Below are 9,155 nucleotides of genomic sequence, written 5' to 3'. Positions count from 1 at the left end.
CACCCTCCCACCCAGTCCAGAGCTCACCCTCCCACCCAGTCCAGAGCTCACCCTCCCACCCAGCTCAGAGCTCACCCTCCCACCCAGCTTTGTGTCATCTGAAAATCTAGAAACATTATATTTAGTTCCCTCATCTAAATCATTGATATATTTTGTGAATAATGGGTCCTGCAGTACTACACTAGACACTGCCTGCCACTCAGTAAAAGACCCGTTTATTTGTAATCGTTTCCTGTCTGCCAACTAGTTTTCTATCCATCTGAAGACTCTGTCCCCAATCCCATGGACTTTAATTAGAAACATTAATCTCCAAAGTGGAACTTTGCTGAAAGCCTTCTGAAAGACCAAATAAACCACATCCACTGGCCCCCTCTCATCAACTCTACAGGTTGAAACATCTTCCCCCCCCCCCCCCCCCCCTCAGCCATCCTTATAAGTTCCATTGAGTACCGACCCAGAGTCTTTAACAGCTCCTCACATGACAAGCCCTTCAACCCGGGATCATTCTTGTAAACCTTCTCTGGGTCCACTCCAAGGGCAACACACCCTTCCTTAGATAGAGAGCCCAAAGCTGATCACAGTATTCCAAATGTGGTCTGACCAGAGCCTTATGCAGTCTCTGCAGTACATCCCTGCTCTTGTATTCTAGCCCCCTTGAAATGAATGCTAACAGTACATTTGCCTTCCTAACTGCTAACTGAACCTGCATGTTAACCTTAAGAGAATCCTGAATAAAACTCCCAATTTCCTTTGTGCTTCAGATTTCTAAAGTCTTTTCCTGTTTAGACAACTGTCCATGCCTCTATTTTTCCTACCAAAGTGTATAAACTCTCACTTTCCCACACTGTATTTCATCTGCCACTCCTTTGCCCACTCTCCTAGCCTGTCCAAAGCCCCATTTCCTCAACATTATCTTTCTTTGTGGCATCTGCAAATTTTGCAATAATGCCCTCAAGTTCACCCCTTTGTCCAGATTGTTAATGTATAAGGTGAATAGTTGTGGTCCCAACACTTAGAGTCATGGAGATGTACAGCACAGAAACAGACCCTTCGGTTCAACCCGACCACACCGACCAGATGTCCCAACCCAATCTAGTCCCACCTGCCAGCACCCGGCCCATATCCCTCCAAACCCTTCCTATTCATATACCCATCAAGATGCCTCTTAAATATTGTCATTGTACCAGCCTCCACCACTTCCTCTGGCAGCTCATTCCATACATGTACCACCCTCTGTGTGAATATGTTGCCCCTTAGGTCTCTTTTGTATCTTTCCCCTCTCACCCTGAACTTATGCCCTCTAGTTCTGACTCCCCCACCCCAGGGAAAAGACTTTGTCTATTTATCCTATCTAGGCCATAAACTTCAGTAGTCACTGGCTGCCATCCTGAAAAGACTCCTTTATCCGCCCTTTCTGCCAGTCAGCCAATCCTCTATCCACGCCTGTACCTTACCCCTAACACCATGGGCTCTTATTCAGCAGCCTCCTGTGCGCCACCTTCTGGAAATCCAAATAAATCACATCCACTGGCTCTCTCTGTGTAACTTGTTCAAAGCATTCTAACGGGTTTGTCAGCCGTGGCTACCCCTTGACGAAGCCGTGCTGACCCCGCCCTATTTACCGTGCACTTCCAAGTACTCTGCAATCTCATCCTTAATAATGGACTCTAGAATCTTAACTATAACTGAGGTCAGTCTAACTGACCTATAATCTCCTGTTTGCTGCCTCCCTCACTTCTCAAACGGGTGTTACATGAACCATTTTCCAATCTTCTGGGAGCCTTCCTGACTACAGTGATTCCTGAAAGATCATCATCAATGCCTCCACTATCTCCTTCAGAACTCTGGGGTGTAGTCCATCCACTCCAGGTGATTTATCCACCTTCAGCCCTATCAGCTCCTCCAGCACCATCTCCTTAGTGATGGCCACTACACTCACCTCTGCCCCCTGACTCTTTTGAAGCTCCGGTATGCTGCTGGTGTCTTCCATCATGAAGACCGATGCAAAATACCTATTTCGATTCCTGCACCATTTCTTTGTTCCCCATTACTACTTCTCCAGACTCGTTTTCCAGTTGTCTAATGACCACTCTTGCCTCTCTCCCTCTTACTTTTTAGATATCTAAAAAAACTCTTACAATCTCCTTTTATATTACTAGCTAGCTTCTCATCTTTCATCCTCCCCCCCCCCCCCCCCCCCCCCCCCTTATTGCTTTTTCAGTTATCCTCTGCTGGTTTTTAGAGGCTTTCCACTAATCTTCACCACATTGTATGCTTTTTTGTTGCTTTCATGCTGTCCCTGACTTCCCCTGTCAGCCATCCTCCACTCAGTATGTTTCTTATAAAATACAAATTCTCCTGTTTCTTATTGTAAGGGATCTACATTTGTCTTCATCAATTGTTTTCTCTTCACATGCCTATAGAAACTTTTACACTCAGCTTGTTCTCCACAGGCTTACTCCATTACTTATTTACTCCCTCTTAATCAATCCTGTTCTCCTCGTTCGCTGAATTCTAAGCTGCTCCCATTCCTGAGGTCTGTCAGTTTTCTGGCTACAGTTTGACCTTCTGTGTTACTGATTGGCCGCTTTACAGAGGGAGCAGGTTACAGCCTGGTGTTGTGAAGGAAGGCAGTCCCATTGTCTGCTGTCCCCACTGCTCCTTGTACAGGGTCACTTTTTCCCAAAACTCCCAATAAATTGTTGCTGGGAATGGGGGTGAGGAGTTTGCTGTGTTACTCAGGGTGGTATTTCTGCAACCTCCGAAAACGGTAATTGTGTAAGTCTGGTCCAGTCTCATCACTGGGTATTTTTCTGAAAGTGAAGAACTCTGCACACGTTGTCCTGGATTAAAAATGGTTCATTTGACTTGAGTTTCCTAGAACAAGTTAATTTGGAGAGATGAGTATGGAGATAGGAAATAAGAGCAGGAGCACATCCTAGCCCGTTCGTCCCCTCTGTCCGGTCGTGGCTGACCTTTGGGGTGACACAGTGGCTCAGTGGTTAGCACTTACAGCACCAGGGACCTGGGTTCGATTCCAGCCTCAGGCGACTGTCTGTGTGGAGTTTGAACATTCTCCCCGTGTCTGCATGGGTTTCCTCCCACAATCCAAAGATGTGCAGGTCAGGTAAGTTGGCTATGGGAAATTGCCCATAGTGTTAGGTGCATTAGTCAGAGGGAAATGGGTCTGAGTGGGTTACTTTTTGGAGGGTCAGTGTGGACTTGTGGGGCCGAAGGGCCTGTTTCCACACTGTAGAGAATCTAATCTAGTCTAATCATCAGCTTTGCTGCCTGCTCCTCGTCTCCTTCGATTCCCTGACATAGCAAAACTCTGTCTCATCCTTAAGGTAGTCCACAATGGAGCAGCTGCAACTGTCTGGGACAACGATTTGCCACACTTTGACCAAAAAATAAATAGCTCCTTATCTCTGTCTTATACTATTGGCTGCTTGTGCCATGCCCCTGGGGAAACAGTGTCTTTGCCATGCTGGAGAATCTTGAGGGATTGAATGTGGTCACCAGAGATTATACACCCAATTTACTCAGCCTCTCACCAGAAGAGAGCCACCCCAACCCAGGGACCAGTCCTAGTGAACCTTCACTGAACTGTGTCCAGTAGAAATACATTCTTCCTTCAATATGGAAGAACCTTCACTCAGTACTCCTGATGTAGTCTAACCAAAACAATTCTAGCTATATAGTCATAGAGATGTACAGCACGGAAACAGACCCTTCGGTCCAACCCGTCCATGCCGACCAGATATCCCAACCCAATCTAGTCCCACCTGCCAGCACCCGGTCCAAATCCCTCCAAACCCTTCCTATTCATATACCCATCCAAATGCCTCTCGGAAATGGTGTCCACACACATTTTTACAGTGAGTCATACTGCCCGCCATGTTGGTGGGCATGTTAGAGTGCACAACCTTAAATGGACACACAAATCAATGACATCAAACAGCACACAGCCTGGACATTCCACGCCAACAGTGCCAGTTCACAGCTCAATGTTCTAGCTAATGCCCTCGTTATGGGGAAAGGACAGGATGGTAGACGTGAGGAATGCTGGATCAGCCATAATCCTATTGAATGGGAGAGAAGACTCGAGGGGCCGAATGGCTACTTCTGTTCCTATTTCCAATGTTAAGAGGCCATCAGCCCATCATCTTCACACATGCACCTTCCAAGCAGGTGTCTAAGGGGAACACCAACTACTTCCAAGTTGGTTACTGTTTGATTTTGTTTGACTACTTCTTCAACTGTTGGTGAGTTTTAAAATCTTTGTTCAAGGCTTGCTAAAGTCCACCAGGGGTGTTGTAGCTGGTGCTGAATAAACTCAAAGCATCTGCACAAACTTCTTTACATGGGCACACGCTGAGCTTTTCCATTGAAATACACTGGGACTTGGAGAACGAGTAATAAGCAGCCAGAACTGAACGAGCTTCTAGAGGGCAGTGGGAAGGAGACAATATACTCCCCAGCCTGTTCAGGAGAATGTCTCTAACTGAAAACCCAATGAGGATCAGGGTAGGAGATATCTGAACTTTCAGTAAGAAGGACCACTGTGAGCTCCACTTTCCCCAACTTCAACTGCAGCCTCCGAGCAGGGTAAAGACTCAATTGCTTCTGGTTGTGAGGGTGACTGCTGCAATGAATGCTTTATGCATTTGATTGTCTCCAGGATATTTCTAACATCTCAGTGTCTGTCTCCCACTGTTGTACAGGGCAGTCATTGACGTGGGCTCCTCAATAACAGCATTACCAAGGAGATGAGCATGCTGGCAGCTTTGCTGGGGTACAGGTATCTCAATGGGGCAAAGTGCTATTGACTGTACTCACCTCACTCTGCAACTGCCAATCACTCTGGCAGCTGGAGACTGGGCGGGGAGTCCACACCATTAACATCCAACTGCTGTATGACAACAGGTAGTGAATGGAAACAGATCAATGAAGGACTCTAATTTCAAACTTTAAATTTTATTACTACTTTAGACTGAGAAGGACTGTAAAGTCAAACTTTTAATTTATTTTAACTTATTTCTTTGTTTTTCTACATTTTACCTAAGATTTTGCAGCTAGGTGCCTATATCTAAGATGGTGCCAGGACTGGCGACATTGTAAATGTTTCAGTGTACTCCTGTATCCCTCCGTGTAAGTACACATGACGGTAAAGCCTCATTCTAATTCTATCTTGGCATCTGTTATGTTGCTTTCATTCTGCAGCTGTCTGATGTTCCAGGGACATTTGAACCACTCACAAGCCTTAGGGTGACTGCTGGACAACAAGCTTAATGGCTCTTGTACACAAACCATGCACAAATTCATAGTGTGTACATAATGAAAGTCATGCTTTGATGCCAAGTGTGTTAGGGAAGATCATTGCTGCATTGATACAACATGTCAAGACCTCTTGGGGAGCCCCGTTGTATTCTTGGCAGAGCAGGAGTCAGAATTTATCTCAGTCTGCTGCACGCAAGGAGAAAGTGAGCACGGCAGATGCTGGAGATCAGAGTCGAAGAGTGTGTTGCTGGAAAAGCACAGCCGGTCAGGCAGCATCTGAGGAGCAGGAGTATCGATGTTTCGGGCATATGCCCTTCATCAGGAATGAGGCTGGACATGCTAGGCAAACGCATTAACATTAAAAGACAGCCCTGCTCAACAATGAGCGCCTCAAGAGGATGAAGAGGGAGAGGAGGAACAGGACGTGTGGAGGGAGCAGCTGGAGGACGGGAAGAGGAAACTTGGAGAACCCATTTCTGGCAGCACTGTCCTTGAAGGTGATACAGGAAGGGGAAGGTAGGGACGTGGGTTGTGGTGGGTGGAGTGTGAGAAAGAGAGTTAGGTTTAATAACAGTGCCACCTTCAATGATTTCAGTGTTGGCTATTAGCTATGACTGCAGCAAGGTGCTGAGCACCATCTCCTCTGTGGGAATAAGGAAATCCAGCTGTACCTATGACCCTCAGGATATCTCCTGCAGCCTATGGATGTGCACATCGTGTCCTGAAGGAGAGAGTGAAGATCCCCAAAGAGTACCATGTAATCTGGTCAAAATAGTTGAATAGCTGATAGTGTGTGTGTGCACTGTAAGACCTGACTGTGTGGTTTGCAACAGTGTTAAATGCTTAAGAGTGTGCTCTTGAAAGTCAGGTATGAGCCCAGAGTGATACAATGGTTGGGATCTGAGATTTAGAGATGTGGTGTTTAATCAGTCTGGAGATATTGTTACATTTGGCAGGGTATGGCATTTAAATAAATATTCATTGTATATGTCTAGTTGTGTAATGTCATTACCATTCATATCGTTCATGGAATGCCCTGCCAGTAGCAGTGGTGGACTCTCCCTCTTTATGGGCATTTAAGCGGGCATTGGATAGGTATATGGAGGATAGTGGGTTAGTATAGGTTAGGTGGGCTTGGATCGGCGCAACATAGAGGGCCAAAGGGCCTGTACTGCGCTGTATTCTTCTATGTTCTATGTTCTAAGTCCTGGGGATTTATCCACTTTTAACCGTTTCAAGACATCCAGCACTTCCTCCTCTGTAATCTGGACATTTTGCAAGATGTCGCCATCTATTTCCCTACAGTCTATATCTTCCATATCCTTTTCCACAGTAAATACTGATGCAAAATTTTCATTTAGTATCTCCCCCATTTTCTGTGGCTCCACACGAAGGCCGCCTCCACATGGAGTAAATCTCCAGTCGTTCAGTGCTCGAGTTGGTTTCCTTTTTCTCTTCACACACCAAGAGAAACATTTACAGTCAGTTTGTATGTTCTCCACAAGCTTACCGTCTCACTCTACCTCACCTGTTAATCAGTCCCTTCCTTCCTCGTTGTGTGCTGAACTCTAATGTTGCTTGTAGGAGTACCCTCTGAGTCTCTGAACAGGACCAGTGCAGATTGGTTGGACTGAATGATGATCTCCCTGTGATGTCATTGTTTTGAGATCCACATCTGTGAGTGTCAAGTGGTTTTTTTCTAAAAAGCTGTTTTTCTGTTGTTATGAGCGAAGTGAATGACCTCACAGCTTGACACATTATACTGCATTTGTTGTGCATGCACTAAACCTGTCTACACCTCTGGGCAGTCTCTGTGTCCTCCTAACAGCTTTCATTTGCATGGAGCTGACATTGTTAGCAACCCTGGAATGATTACATTTTGTCAAAGCTATTAATTGTGAATGTCTCTCGCTGAGGGACCTGACCACTGGCTCTTGCAACGCCCTGTTAGAATCTGCTGCCAGCGTGTAATTTTTAATTACTTTTAATAATGTTTAAAGCTGACGTATTAAGCCTCTGGTCTAGAAAAACGAGGCATGTTTAGACAGAATCAAGTGAATCCCTCAAAGAATATAAAGGCAGTAGGAGTATACTCGAGGGAAATCAGGAGGGAGAAAAAGTGACATGAGGTAGCTTTGGCAAGTAGAGTTAAGGAGAATCCAAAGAGATTCTACAAATACATTAAAGACAAAAGAGTAACTAGAACCCCTTAAAGATCAACAAGGCTGATTGTGTGTGGAATCCCAGGAGATGGGTGAGGTACTAAGCGAATATTTCCTGTCAGTAGTTACTGTGGAGAAGGATATGGAAGCTAGAGCAATTGGAGAAATAGATACTGACATCTTGAAGAATGTCCATATTACAGAGGGAGTGGTGCAAGATGTTTTAAAATGCATAAAGCTGGATAAACCCCCAGGACCTGATCAGGTTACCCGAGAACTCTGTGGGAAGCTAGGGAAGTGATTGCTGGGCCTCTTGCTGAGATATTTGTATCATCGATAGTCACAGGTGAGGTGCCGGAATCAGAAATTATCTTGTACGCACTGAACACGTTCCTCTCCATCTAAACCTTTTAACACTATGGCAGTCCAAAGCACTGCTGGTTGTGGTGGGCTAACGTGGTGCCACTGTTTAACAACGGTGGTAAGGAAAAACCAGGGAACTATAGAGCATTGAGCCTGACATTGGTGGTGGGCAAGTTGTTGGAGAGAATTCTGAGTGAGAGGACTTATGTGTATTTGGATAGGCAAGCACTGATTAGGGATAGTCAACATGGGAAATTGTGTCTCACTAACTTGATTGAGTTTTTTGAAGAGGTGACAGAAAAGATTGATGAACATGATGTGGAGGAGCTGGTGTTGGACTGGGGTGGACAAAGTTAAAAATCACACAACATCAAGTTCTGGGATTTACAATGAATTGAAATCTGCAACCCCTTTCTAAGTGATTCAGACTTAACAACAATCTCGGTTTGTTCAGTACATCGCATCGGTTGTATGACACTTTGATCTTTAGCTATAAATTCTGTGTCCTATGATCCTGTCCCACTAGCTACTCGCGAAGGAGCAGCGCTCTGAAAGCTAGTGCTTCCAAATAAACCTATTGGACTAGAATCTGGTGTTGTGTGATTTTTAAGATTGATGAAGGCAGAGCAGTGGATGTTGTTGATATGAACTTCAGGAAGGCATTTGACAAGGTTCCTCATGATAGACTGGTTAGCAAGCTTAGATCACGTGGAATACAGGGAGAACTAGCCATTTGATACAGAACTGGCTCAAAGGTAGAAGACAGAGGGTGGTGGTGGAGGGTTGTTTTTCAGACTGGAGGCCTGTGACCAGTGGAGTGCCACAAGGATCGGTGCTGGGTCCTCTACTTTTTGTCATTTACATAAATGATTTGGATGTGAACATAGGAGGTATAGATAGTAAGTTTGCAGATGACACTAAAACTGGAGGTGTAAAGGACAGACAAAGGTTACCTCAGATTACAACAGGATCTTAATGAGATGAGCGACTGGGCTAAGGAGTGGCAGATGGAGTTTAATTTAGATAAACGTGAGGTACTGCATTTTGAAAAGGCAAATCTTAGCAGGACTTATACACTTATTGAAAAGGTCCTGGGGAGTGTTGCTGAACAAAGAGACCTTGGAGTGCAGGTTCATAGCTCCTTGAAAGTGGAGTCGCAGGTAGATAGGATAGTGAAGAAGGCGTTTGGTATACGTTCCTTTATTGGTCAGAGTATTGAGTACAGGAGTTGGGAGGTCATGTTGCGGCTGTACAGGACATTGGTTAGGCCACTTTTCGAATATTACGTTCAGTTCTGGTCTCCTTCCTATCGGAAAGATGTTGTGAAACTTGAAAGGGTTCAGAAAAGAT

The 9,155-nt window shown here is 45.2% G+C and overlaps 1 protein-coding gene across 1 annotated transcript in view; it reads left to right on the top strand.

The window, feature by feature from the left end:
* Nucleotides 1-9,155, top strand: part of LOC122550986 (stromal interaction molecule 1-like) — a 57,401-nt gene that overhangs the window by 45,252 nt on the left and 2,994 nt on the right. The window lies entirely within an intron of this gene.

Source organism: Chiloscyllium plagiosum, chromosome 6, assembly GCF_004010195.1.
Source record: "Chiloscyllium plagiosum isolate BGI_BamShark_2017 chromosome 6, ASM401019v2, whole genome shotgun sequence".
NCBI lineage: Eukaryota > Metazoa > Chordata > Chondrichthyes > Orectolobiformes > Hemiscylliidae > Chiloscyllium > Chiloscyllium plagiosum.
Note: the sequence above shows the minus strand (reverse complement) of the source record. Positions and strands in the feature narration are given on the sequence as shown.